This window comes from Bubalus bubalis, chromosome 14, assembly GCF_019923935.1.
Source record: "Bubalus bubalis isolate 160015118507 breed Murrah chromosome 14, NDDB_SH_1, whole genome shotgun sequence".
NCBI classification, from domain to species: domain Eukaryota; kingdom Metazoa; phylum Chordata; class Mammalia; order Artiodactyla; family Bovidae; genus Bubalus; species Bubalus bubalis.
In genome coordinates this window covers 83,386,917-83,400,713 of record NC_059170.1, presented here as the reverse complement: position 1 = coordinate 83,400,713, position 13,797 = coordinate 83,386,917, and positions in this window count along the sequence as shown.

Sequence of the window (13,797 nt, the reverse complement as noted above, 5' to 3'; positions counted from 1 at the left end):
TTTCACTTTCATCAAGAGGCTTTTTAGTTCCTCTTCACTTTCTGCCATAAGGGTGATGTCATCTTCATATCTGAGGTTATTGGTATTTCTCCCGGCAATCTTGATTTCAGCTTGTGCTTCTTCCAGTCCAGCGTTTCTCATGATGTACTCTGCATATAAGTCAAATAAGCAGGGTGACAATATACAGCCTTGACGTACTCCTTTTCCTATTTGGAACCAGTCTGTTGTTCCATGTCCAGTTCTAACTGTTGCTTCCTGACCTGCATACAAATTTCTCAAGAGGCAGATCAGGTGGTCTTGAATTCCCATCTCTTTCAGAATTTTCCACAGTTTATTGTGATCCACACAGTCAAAGGCTTTGGCATAGTCAATTAAGCAAAAATAGATGTTTTTCATATTATTGTATATTACAGGTACACAACATAGTGATTCACAATTTTTATAGGTCATATTCCATTAAAAGTTATTATATGATATTTGCTATATCCCCATGTTGTACAATACATCCCAGTTGCTGGCAGGATTTTAGTTCCCCCACCAGGTATCGAACTCTGGGCCCACAGCAGTGAGTCTTAACCACTGGATGACCAAGGAACTCCCTAGACTCCCTTGACTTCTGAAAATTGTCAAAAATATCAATCCTCAAAAAAAATTCTAAAAAAAAAATTGAAAGTGACAAATCACTTTTTTTTTCTGTGCCACATTCCTATTAGTGCCAAAAAGACAAGCCCTGTCTGCTAATTCGACTTGCCTATAGACAGCTTGATCTACAGAGAGTTTTAAATTTTTTGTGTTCTTAAAATGTTAAATCAACATCCAGATTTCTTTTCTCTTTTCTTTCTTTTGGGGTGTGTGTATGTGTGTGTGTGTGTGTGTGTGTGTGTGTGTGTGTGTTTGTGTCAAAATCCAGGAAACTACAGAATTCTTACTTTTGAAATCATTCTTAGAAAGGTCTTTGGGGTGGGAGGGAGGCTCACAAGGAAGGGGATATATGTATACTTACAACTGATTTATGATGTTATACAACAGAAAACTACACAACATGGTAAAGCAATTATTCTCCAATTTAAAAAAAATTAAGGTTAAGAAATAGTAGAAATAGAAAAAACAGAAGGTTTTGTCAGCAGATAAAAAATGTATAAATAGGAATCTGATTTTTTTCTGGTACTTTTCTCACTGTGTATATTTGAAATGTTTGATCCATACTCTATCTGAAAGTTTTTGGTGAGATAAAAATCGAGTTACTTTTCTCTTTTACCAGGTTATTTCTCCACCCTACACACAGTTTATCATTTCTAACAGAAAAGGTCATCATTTTCAAGTTCTAAAGTTTTACATACATGTGGGTGTTTGGGCATTCTGTTCCATTCATTTATCTATCTTTTCAGTTGTTAGTAAATGAACACTTTGTGGGCACTTATAGCACATTTTGATATCTAGAAGGGCAAATCTTCCTCTACTATACAAAACTTTTAACTTCATCACAACAATTAAAGACAGCATATGTAACCCAAAATCTTTAAAGCCATGAAATGTTGATTTGGTTTAAATATAGAAAGACCATACATCCTAAGAAAATGTCTTCCTATTCAAGGACACAGCCAGCTTCCTACTTCAAAGCTGTCTTCTAAGGTCTTTCAGCAAAGAATACATATATATAAGTGTACACTGATATAAAATGGATATTGAGTTGTATCTGAAGAATTTTTAATCCAGAAGTTGATTTGGCATGGGAATTATTTTGCTCACTATGCACTTTTCTGTAATATATAACCTTACGGTATAAAAAATATATACATTAAAAATAAGATATTGACAACATCAGAAATCTGTCCACTGCCATGATCCACAATAGGCTATCCATGAAGAAGTGTTTTCATAAATCAAATGAGAAAAAATGTGAGAGCCAGAAGGTTCAGATGATTTCTTGAAGGCTATATAATTTGAGAGCTTTTACTCATGAGTACATCATGCTAACCCATGCAAATAAAAAGTAGGAAGAAGAAAGGAAAAACAGATGCTAATCATGTTTCATTACATTTCTGTGATTACCAACATTCAGTTAAATGACTTCAAAACTATCAGTAAAGCTCTATAAGGGGAATTATAAGTGGGTCCAAAACCAGCTAAGGCTTTTTGCTGCCTATAAAGTCTGTGGGGTGCTGGATCCCAGGAAGGTATCCAGGAGCCTTGGAGGGATGTCTGCCAGGCCCTTCCACCCCGCTTACCTGTTCATCTTGTCCCTGTCGTTCAGGCCATCTTTTCCAAATAACAGAACATGCTGCACTTTGGCTACGTTGCCCACAATGGCAGCTTTCTGGATCTTTCTGAGGTCTTTGTCTCAGGTGCGGTACCTGGGCTGGAAGTTGATTCCATGATTGCTGTCTCTCACTGGGTTGATGGAGGAGCCAAAGGGCGACACGTCCTTCTTACTCCCAAAGCCAAAAATCTTCTTCATCGCAGAGCCTATGGACTCCAAATACACCTCACCTCTCCCTTGGCTCTTCACAGTCCCCTAAACCCAACACAAGCACTACAGGTAAGCCAGAGTCATCCCGCCACAACCTCCCAGCTGGGAAGCTCAACGGTTTGGAATCTTTGATCCCAGAATGATCATTGCTAAGCAACACCTCTAAACACATTTCTCATGCACACAGAGGCCTGGTGTGCCAGCCCAGTGCTCATATGCAAGAACTGTAAGTTCATTTCCTGAAAGAAACAAACAATATTAATAAACCCTTACCTAAACTCAGAAGGAAAGAGAGGAAACTGAAATACAAAAATGAAAGTGACATTATAACTATATAACTGTCAAAATAACTATAGTATCCAAAGCAATCTACAGATTCAGTGTAATTTCTATCAAACTACCAATGGCATTTTTCACACAACTAGAACAAAAAATCTTACAGTGTGTATGGAAACAAAAGACCCCAAATAGACAAAGCAATTTTGAGGAAGAAAAGCAAGAGCCGACAGAATCAGGTACCCTGACTGCAGACTACTCTGCAAGTTTCAGTAATCAAAACACAGTACTAGCACAAAAACTGAAATATATTGAATGATCAACAGAACAAGACAGAAAGTCCAGAGAGAAACCTATGTACCTGTGGTCAATTATTCTAGGATAAAGGAGGCAAGACTATACAAAGGAGAAAAGACAGCCCCTTCAATAAGTGGTGCTGAGAAAACTCAACAGCTACATGTATAAGAAGGAAATTAGAACACTCCCTAACATCATACACAAAAATAAACTCAAAATGGATTAAGCACCTAAATATAAGACAGGTCCTGTAAGACTCAGAGAAGAATATAGGCATAACACACTCTGACATAAATTACAGCAGGATTTTTTTTCATCCACCTCTTAGAGTAATGAAAATAAAAACAGAAATAAGCAAATGGGATATAATTAAATGTAAAAGCTTTTGCACAGTGCAGGAAATCATAAACAAGACAGACGACAACCCACAGAATGGGAGACAATATTTGCAAATGATGTAATTGACAAGGGATTAATCTCCAACATATTCAAAGAGCTCAATATAAAAAAACAAACAACCTGATCAAAAAATGAGTATAAGATCTAAATACACATTTCTGTAAGGAACACCTACAGACAACCAAAAAGCACATGAGGGATTCTCAGAAAGGATGCTCCGCACCACTATTTATTATAGAAATTCAGAAATACTATAATAAGGTATCATTTCACACCAATCAGAATCAGATCAGATCAGTCGCTCACTCGTGTCCGACTCTTTGCGACCCCATGAATCGCAATACGCCAGGCCTCCCTGTCCATCACCAACTCCCAGAGTTCACTCAAACTCATGTCCATCGAGTCGGTGATGCCATCCAGCCATCTCATCCTCTGTCGTCCCCTTCTCCTCCTGCCCTCAATCTTTCCCAGCATCAGAGTCTTTTCCAATGAGTCAATTCTTCACATGAGGTGGCCAAAGTACTGGAGTTTGCAAACATAACTGCTTGAATACGGGTGTTCTAGCCTTAACCACTACCAGACACTTGAGACGTTGATGAACTCCATGCTTTTTGAGAATGGTGTCAGGGTGCAGATGGACAGTTCCACAGCAATGGCAGTAGTAGAGAAAGGATACAGCCAGAAATAAATAGAACTACATAGACCTTTTGAGATTTTTTTTTAAACTATGGAACATGATGAATAAATGAGGAAGAAGAATATTTTTCACTATGACTGCTCATGCTTTTACATTTTTCATTAGCTATGTATAAGAAAAAAATATTTAACATAGCATCTGTTATCCAAACAATGAAAAGAGATGCCATTTATTGTTTACAGTGTATTTCAGAAATCAATATCTAAATTTAATTCATACATTTTGGCAACATAACTTCTCTTAGTTCTCTAGTTATACTCCTGTCCAACTCCTGCCGCATCTGAAATAAGTCAAATATTATTTATCTTTAAGTTAAGCAAGAGATATTATCATAGGAATGTTGTACAGATTACTAAATGTGACATTTAAATAACACTTTTATGATTTGGGAGAATGGCATTGAACTACGTATAATATCATATATGGAACGAGTCGCCAGTCCAGGTTCGATGCACGATACTGGATGCTTGGGGCTGGTGCACTGGGACGACCCAGAGGGATGGTATGGGGAGGGAGGAGGGAGGAGGGCTCAGGATGGGGAACACATGTATACCTGTGGCGGATTCATTTTGATATTTGGCAAAACCAATACAATATTGTAAAGTTTAAAAATAAAATAAAATTAAAAATAAATAAATAAATAATACTTTTAGAGACTAGACCTAACTTGAAGATTACTTAAGTAGAAAAATAATCACATAAATAAAAGAAAATGCATTCCTACTTATTCTGCTTATAAATACAGAGAACATATATATGGAACGTTAATCTGATAAAAAGTACAATAAATACCAGTCTATCAAGTACACATAATTTCAAAGAATTAGAGAATGACCCATGATCCTAGGAATGATCCACAAGATTACTATCTTCTCCCCTTAACAGCTCCTGCCCTAAATACATACTTCTGAGACCTTTATCTTGATTTCTAGGTGAGGATCCTGTTCAAATGCAGGAAATAGTTTGAGATGAATGTTATTAAGGGAACACATCTGCAATTTTCTTTGAACTTTTCCATTTAACAAAAACACAGAAAGGTGAGAAAGTTATACACAATAGAACAATGAACCAGCAAGTTTTTATTCTAAAGGTGTTTAGTGAGAAGGATTAACACAGAACTGTTAGTTTCTGAACTATGTCCCATAGAAGGGAAAGGTCCCACAGGGGTCACTGCAGGGTTAAGGAACTGAGAAGTCACAAGTGCAGGACCTCTGGCCATTCCTTTGGCTAAAAGGCTTTATACTTGTCTCTGTTTTATATAATATGGTTCCACACAAAAGGTTTTTTTTTTTTTTTTTAAAATAAAGGTTGTTTTCTTTGAAAAAAAAAAAAACTTTTTTTAAGGTATGAGAGTCATGATTTAGGCACAGTTTGTAATTCTACAAAAGAAGTAAGAAAGGCAATGACTTTCTTACTGAGTCCAGAGTCCTATGCCAGCTACTTCCTCAGATTAAGAAAAAACACATAGATTTTTAACTATAATGCAGAGAAAATGAATATGTAAAACCTTCTTACATAGTTCAATAATGCTTGTGGCATGACATGACATAGTAGCTTTCTAACTAAATCATGTTTTAAAGGCAAGAACAAGAATAAATTATTGTCAAACTTCTCTAGGTAGCAGTCAGTTGATATAGTTAATTTATGAAACATAATTTAAAAAAAAAAAACACACGACAGGGAACTTGAAGGAGAAAAGTTTCAAGGTGAGGACTTATACTCCTACACTCCTTATGAGAGGTGAGGAGATTTACCTAACTGGTGAGTTTGGGAGAAGGGCTTGCTTGGTTCCTTTACTTTGAAAAGATGTATGTGCCCACAGCACCGTGAACTTGGGTGTGCAGTAGGCAGCCTGTGTCTGGGACGGGGGTCAAGCATTTGCTTCCTCCTTTTAGGCCTGTGTGGGGAAGTGTCTAACTTGGGATGAAGTGTTCGGAGGCCCACTGTGACTGCACAACTAAAGCACATCCTCCAGTTTCACAGCTCTCAAGTACTAAGACCCAATGTAGATGCAGTGCTGTGAAAGAAACCTTAATTTTTCTCCTACGATGGCAAGAAATCAAATGAGAAAACAGGTTGAGACTGCATTTAACAAGGGCTACTTTTCCGTGTATCACAAACATCAGGAAAACACCATTAAAACTATAAACCTGTGTGCACTGACTGAAATAGATATTTTAATCACAATGATTCAACAGTGAAAACTGGTTGCAATTTAAAGGCTCCCCATCATTGCTATCTTAGATACAATTTATCCAGGTGATGTCAAGATAGAGATAAAGTGAGCTTCATTTATAATGTTTAAATGTTTGAATTAACTACAAATCTAGAAATACTCTAGAAATGCTCAGCAAGAGTTTTTTTTTTTTAATTTTAAATTAAAATACTATAGGTAAAAAAGCAATTAAAGAAAATGACAAAAATGTCATTTTTGTAAGAAATGACATTAATGTAAGAAAATGACAAAAAATGTTAAGCTAAAACTAGAAATTAATGTTTTGCTTTAGTATTGTAAGTTTATTTAATTCATAAAAAGGATTTATCTAGGATTCCTTTAAACAAAAAGCATCCATATGTGGTTAGTGTTTAGATGCCAGTGATTCACTTATGCTTAGAGACAGAAAAACTTCGTTGGGTACAGCAGCTTGGAAATAATTATGAACCATTGCCAACTGAAATCAATTATAAAGGAAGTGAAACATCTGAAAGAATACTTTTGGATACTAGGCAATAAGATATCATTTCTAAAGTAGAATTTAAACACAGCTTTTCAAGAAATTTAATAATTTAGTAAGTATCTCTTAAAATCAAGAACTCTGGGACAAAAAAAACCATAACATTTCTGTCTCCTTTATTAGCACAGCTAATTATGACTTTTACTTAGTGTGCATTAAGTCAAATAAACAACTCAGAAGTTCACGAAATTAAAAACAAGGATCATTCATATCAGAAATCTGAAACCCAGTGGAAAAAAGATAATAGAACTAACCTTGGTCAAGTAAGTCTCCATGCTGTTATTCAAAGGGCGTGGAATTGAGGTAGAAAACCCTACCTTTGCTCTTGGAGTAAGATTTCCATTGAGCACTAAAGGATTACTGAAATTTCCAACACAAGGGGGCTCCAGGACTGGCCTCGTGCTAAGAGTGCCAAATAAAGATTTGTTCTGCTCTTTCTGCACCTCAAGTTTGCTGCTGATAACTGCCAGCCTCTCATGAGTCCTGAGGAAGATGGAAAACACCAACTTAATGATCTGCATTTTTAAAGTTGCCATATAGTAAATGGAATCCCCAATAAACTGTTTGAACACTGAAAACACAGAGCAGACCTCCTGCAAACAATGATAGCTGTAACCTTGTTCTAAAGAAGTACACATGTGTCTAGGGCTCCTCAAGTCACAGTTGGGAGAGGAGAGAAAGGGCATCAGAGAGAGAGGGAGGTGGCCTCACAGTACACCTGCTGCCCTCCAGGACACACCTGCCTCCAGGAAACAGTTCAGGGATGAAGAAACACCTCATCCCACAAAGCCACTTTCAAGCATTTGCTTTCACCACCCTTGTATACACATTTCACTCATGACCTCGGAGAAATTAAGCTTTTGCCTCTGAAGAATCATCTCGAGTCACAATCTAGAGGGGAGGACAAGAAAGTGAATGGGTGATTGAAAAGAGCTAAAACAGCCCCAGGAACAATTACAAGTATCCCCTGCTTTTCCAAAGTTCACTTTATGTTACTTTACTTCTAGGAAAGGCCTACATCAGCATCTTTTTTGATAATAAAAAAAAAAAAATTTTTTTTGAAGAGACTTTTTGATTTCATATAAAAAGGTTCAGAGTATGTTTTACAGTGAGAGGCATCATGCTCCCCAAGCAGGGAGACTGGCCCCACTGAGCTCCTTCCCTGGAAGCCACACCCCACATCTCAGTGTCAAGTCACCATAACCCTGAACCCTGTCTGGGAGCACCTGTGCTTCACTTGTGCATATTTATTTTAGGCTTTAACTAGGAGAATGTGACCTCGGGTACCTGCTTCTTTGCTGTATGCTGTTTTGGCTTATGAAAGGCTTCCTAGGAGTGCTCTGCTTTCAGACAGTGGGAAAACCTGGACTAGGCACTGGGGGTGCCATCTGCCCTTTCCATTGTCCACACCCCTGCTCAGTCAGGTCATACTGACTATTATGACAGTATGACAGTATGTCATACTGACATACTATTTCTAGCCACTCTGTGAATTATCCTGCCTTTCACTCCAGTGTTAATTGCCCCCAATTTCACAAGCATGCCTTTATGCTGTGTGCTGCTGCTGCTAAGTCACTCCAGTCGTTTCCGACTCTGTGTGGAAAGGACACAGTGTTAATAGTTTGTCTTTGGGCGCCCTCTAGCACTGACCATCTAGTTAGCTTTCCATTTCTACTAATCTCATGAACTGCACTCTATAAAAATTAGGCTTTAGAGACAAACTAACGAACTAAATTTACTTTCTGCGATTCTGTGTTTTGACTTGTCTAGTTTACCTTCCAATGACTTTCTAACTTCTACTTCTACTAGGTAGAGTTGCTTATATTTTTCCAACTCTGCTTTATGAGAATCTTCTTGCAAAGTTCTCACCTTGGAGAGTTCAGATTCCAAGTCTTTAATTCTGAGTTCCATCTGACTTCTTATGGAAGCATTATTCTTCTCTTGTAACTGCTCTAAGTTATCCTGAGAGCTGCTTGTATCTAAGGCCAATTTAAAAAGATAACATTTTAAAAATAATCATTAACCTGAAAATGATATTTGCTTCCTTTAGTTTTGAGTCAGTGATTCAGAAAGCAATTTTAAAGGTTAAAAAAAAAAAGAGCAGAAGTTTAGAACAATTATCATCAATGTGAAGTGAATTAAATGTGAATCATAAAATTAAAGTGGAATTATTGTTATAGTGGTGCTTATGTAATCTGATAATTCAAAGAACAAGAGGATCAACTTAAAATTTTAAATAAATTAACAAGACAACTTAAAAATAATTCAAGAGGATGGTACCTGTTCTAAACCACAATATTTTCTTTTCCTCCTAGTAGTCTTGTTTTATACCAATTGGTCTTATAAATGAAAGAATTCTCTAGTGAGAATCATTCTGATAGGTCAATTTGGTGATAACTGTGATGGAAACAAATATTTAAAGGGAGAAACAAGTGTCCCCTTCCTTCCAGAAAACTACCAAACCAATTGCTTTAAGGGAAGTAGAGGAAACATATAAGCTGTATAGATCCAAAACATAATTTACAATGAGGTGAATTCAAGCACATGACAGATGAACATATTAACCTGCAAAAATAGGTTGACTCAGTTTAATTTCTCTACGAGATCCTGTTTTGCCCTTTCTTCAGTCTCCTGATTATACTGCTCTACTTGACTGTGTTCTATTATATACATTTCATATATATATATATATATATATATATATATATAAAATATACATTTCTATATAACTTCTGAGGTTCACTACTTCTTGCTCCAAATTCTTTTTATTCTTCTCTAATTTTTCACATTTCTTTTACATTCCTTTCATAGATAATAACTCCTCTTGAAGAACTTGATTTTTTGCATCCAGGTGCAGACATTTTGAAGATGCAGTTTCCAGCTCTGCTGTAAGATCCTCAATCTGAAGAATAAAACAATACTGTTTGGTAATGAGGCAAGTAGACTGAGCACAGCCTAACCCAAACCCAGATCAAATAGATACGATGGTATCTGTATTGTAGAATGTAGGACCAGGGATTACTCAGAGAATCAAGAAAGAAGTTCAAACCACCAAGAGTCACAAAATATATTCTTCACTGTCATCATCTTTGTCACACAACATTTGCACTTGATTTTACACTCTTTTCTATTTTTTCTCCATAAAATGACTACAAGTCACCTCTTAGTAGAATGTCTCTTACTCCTTCCCCCATCTTAATGCCCCATGTTTTAAAGAAGTTTGAGGGATACTGTATTGAGTTATCTAGGACTGAGTAGATAATAAACGCTTCTCAAAAGAAGATTTTGAAAATAAGACTCTCATTAATAAATCTTGTAAATATGGATTCTAATCCCATAAGTCTTTTTCTGAACTAAATAGTTTTTGCTAATTTGAACTGCATTCCAAAGAAAAATAATTCAAAAGGTTAAAGAAATCCCATCTCTTAATAGCTTAGTGAGATGATCCATACATTTTTCTGAACAACAACAACAAAAATGCCTCATTTTTGTAACCATTTGTTACTCTTCATAGAACAGAACATATCAAACAAAACAACAAACAAAATTTGCGGGAATTTCAGTGACACTGAGTTGCAAAGAACTTTCCTTTAGACAGAATGATTACTCAGTAAGTCAAGGTGAGTGGAGGTGGTGGTATAGAAACTGTCTACAAATTCTTTGACACTTTTTTCTGCAATTCCCTCCCCTTAAATATGTGTTGGCCTCAGTAACTGATTTCTACTGGACAGAGTCTGGGGAAACTGACTTTTGCTCTGTGGGAAAGACCACCCTTAGCATCAGTCACTATGCTGTTAAGAAGCCAAGACCACATACTGAGCATCTTGTCAGTACCCTCACTGACCGCTCCCAACTAATGCCCCATCCAAAAGCCAGCTCCAACTGCCAGACATGTGCATGAGCTAATTTTCAGATGACTCTGGGCCCCACCTTCATGACATCCCAGCTGATGCCAACTGGAAAAGAAACGTGCTGGCCTCACTCACTAAGCCTTGCCCCAACACAACTTTTTGAACAAAGTAAATGCTGTTTTGAGCCACTAGGCTTTGACATGCTTTATTATACAATTTGCTGGCAATAAATACCTGGCACAGATACTGATATTAAAAATGCCATTAAAAAAGAACTAAAAGATGTGAGAATGTCTTTCAACCTGGAGGTAGGTGAGATCTGAATGGATGCATAGAAAGAAATGAAAACCCAAAGGGCTTCATGACATTGTAAACTAAATCCTGATGGCCCTTAAAGAGGCTGCTGGTGACAGCTTCTAGGCAAGAGAAGAAAATGACACTGAAACACAGGAGAAAGGAGACTCTTCCTACGAACCAGTTGAAAGTAACATCAATGAGAGGGATAAGCTATCAAAAAAAAGGGGGGGGGTAGAACTATTAAATATAAAGGAACCAGACTCAATTATACTTGGGTTCAATATCTGTTATCTCCTTTACAGCATCTCCACATGTCCAGCGATCACATGATGCTAAAAGAGAAAAACAGCTTCTGGGCTAAGATCAAATCTAGGGTGCTGCCAGGAAAACACGGTCTAAAGGTGAAGCCTGTAGACTGTAAAACCCTTCATTAGGACCATGGGAAGACTTAAGGTGGTGCCTCAAATTCCTTTAAAGATCTTAAGGGCATAAGAATTTTAAAGGCATCATCCTACAAAGCTTCACAAGAAGCCCAAGGTGCAGAGCTTCTCTCAAAAAAGATTTGTGAGGGTAGCCTCTCCAATGACATGAACCCCAATCCAATTCACAGGACACTAAAAGCTTTAAAGAGAACCTTGGCAACAAAAAAACAATGCTTGACCTAACAGAGACCAAGACATACAAATGAGACTAGGCCTTTGGGATTTTCTTAGAAGATCAATGAAGAGGAAGCTGGCTTAAGAAACATGACTCAGCTACAGACAGAGGTCATTTCTTATGAAAAGGACAGCACACAGAGCTCAGAGGGTACAGCAAAGGAGACGCAGTCCTATGGGCAGGACTAAGTCCTCATCACAGAGCTGGCAGCACCAAACTGGACCTCAGAGCTGCTATGGACTACAGTGCCTCCCGTTTCCCGTTTCTGAACAGGAGAGTCTAGTCATTCAGCAGAATGGTGGGAGTGTGGGTAGAATATAACTTGTCCCTTTGGTTCTCAAGGCTTAGTACTGAGAGGGTTGTGCTCACAGAGTCACATTCTAGAAATCACACCTAGAAACCTCATCCCCATGTGTCATCTGTAGCTGATGAAGATGGCAAGACCTGACACTGTTAACAACTGAGACTTGTGAGGGAACGGGTAGGGAAAAGGGTACTTTTCATTGGAAGGAATATAAAAAATTGTGGCCAGTGAGTAACTGTGCTAGTTTTTAAATATACCCATTAGTTTTAAAAAAACTTTATTCTGTAAGAGAGGTAGAATATAGGCCAAGTATAAGTGACTTGCTCCTATTGAACAGAAGATGATGAAAGTGATGCTGTGTGAACTGCAAAGTGAGGTTAGACAAGGCAGCAGAGCTTCTGCCTGGCTCTCAACCTGGGAACCAGGCTCCATGTTGTGAGTAAGCCCAGGCTGCAAAGAGAGCCTAGGTGTTCAGGGTAGGTGTTTCACTTGTCTGCCTTCACCAAAGTCCAGCCAACCACAGACACCAACTATCAGACATGGGAATGAACACACCTTCACCCGATTCCAGCCCCCAGCCCTCGAGCTGCCCCACCTGAAGCCGAGGGGATGAGAAGCCAGCCATCCTGGCCACCTTTTCCTAAGTGTAGGTTTTGAATGAAACCAATGTTGTTTATTGAAGCCACTAAACTTAAAGCTGATTAGGAAAAAAACAGAAAAATGGATTTTTGAAAAAGAGAAAATAAAGAAACATAACTTAAATGCAGGTAGAAACTGGTCCCCTATAAACTGGAATATAATAAAGGGTGAGATTTTTAATGACAATGTTGATGAGAAGAAGCATATAACTAGAAGGAAGACTTAAGGACTATTCAGGAAGAAGTTTTTTCAGGGTTCCCTTCAATTACAATTTCTTACACATAGGCAGTTGTGACTCCTTAGAATTTCTGCTCAAGTTTGAAAACAATGAAGACTAGTAAGCAATGAGGCATATGATTTGAACTATAAGAAATAACTAGAAATAGTTTAATTACCAAAATCAGACTTTTGACCTCATCTCAATTTACTAAAATTCTAAAAGAGATGGGTAGCTTTGAGTAGTTACTAATCTAGAACTCAATTTTCATTGTTCTCTCCTCAGAGAGAGAAATAAAACACCACAAGATGCCACTTCATACTTGCTAGGATGGCTATACTCACAGAGACAGGTAATGACTAGTGTTGACAGGAATGTATAGAAATGGGAACGTTTCACATACTTTGGATAAAAATATAAAATGATGCAGCCATGCTGGAAAACAGTATGGCAGGTCCTCAAAAGGTTAAAAAGAGTTGCTGTTTAATACAGCAATTCTATTCATAACTGTTTTCCCAAAAGAAATGAAAAAACACATTCACACCAAAACTTAGATATAAATGTTCACAGTAACATTACTGACATTAGCCAAAAAGTAGAAACAACCCCAAAGGTCCATCAGATGATGAATGGATAAATACAATGTGGTACGTCCATACAATAGAATATTATTGAGCAATAAAATCAAGGAAATACTGATACATGTTAGAGGTACCTTGAAGATATTACACTAAATGAAAGAAGGCAGTCACAAAGGATCCCATATTGCGTGATTCCACTGACAAGAAATGTCCAGAAAAGGGACATCTACGCAGTCAGTGAGTGGAGTCATGGTTCCCTCAGGCTGGGAAGATCAGGAAGGGAAAACTGGCACCCTTCTTTGGAGGGTGATTAAAATGTTCTAACGCGGTAATGCCTGTATAACTCTTTAAACACAATAAAGTTACTGAACTGTACA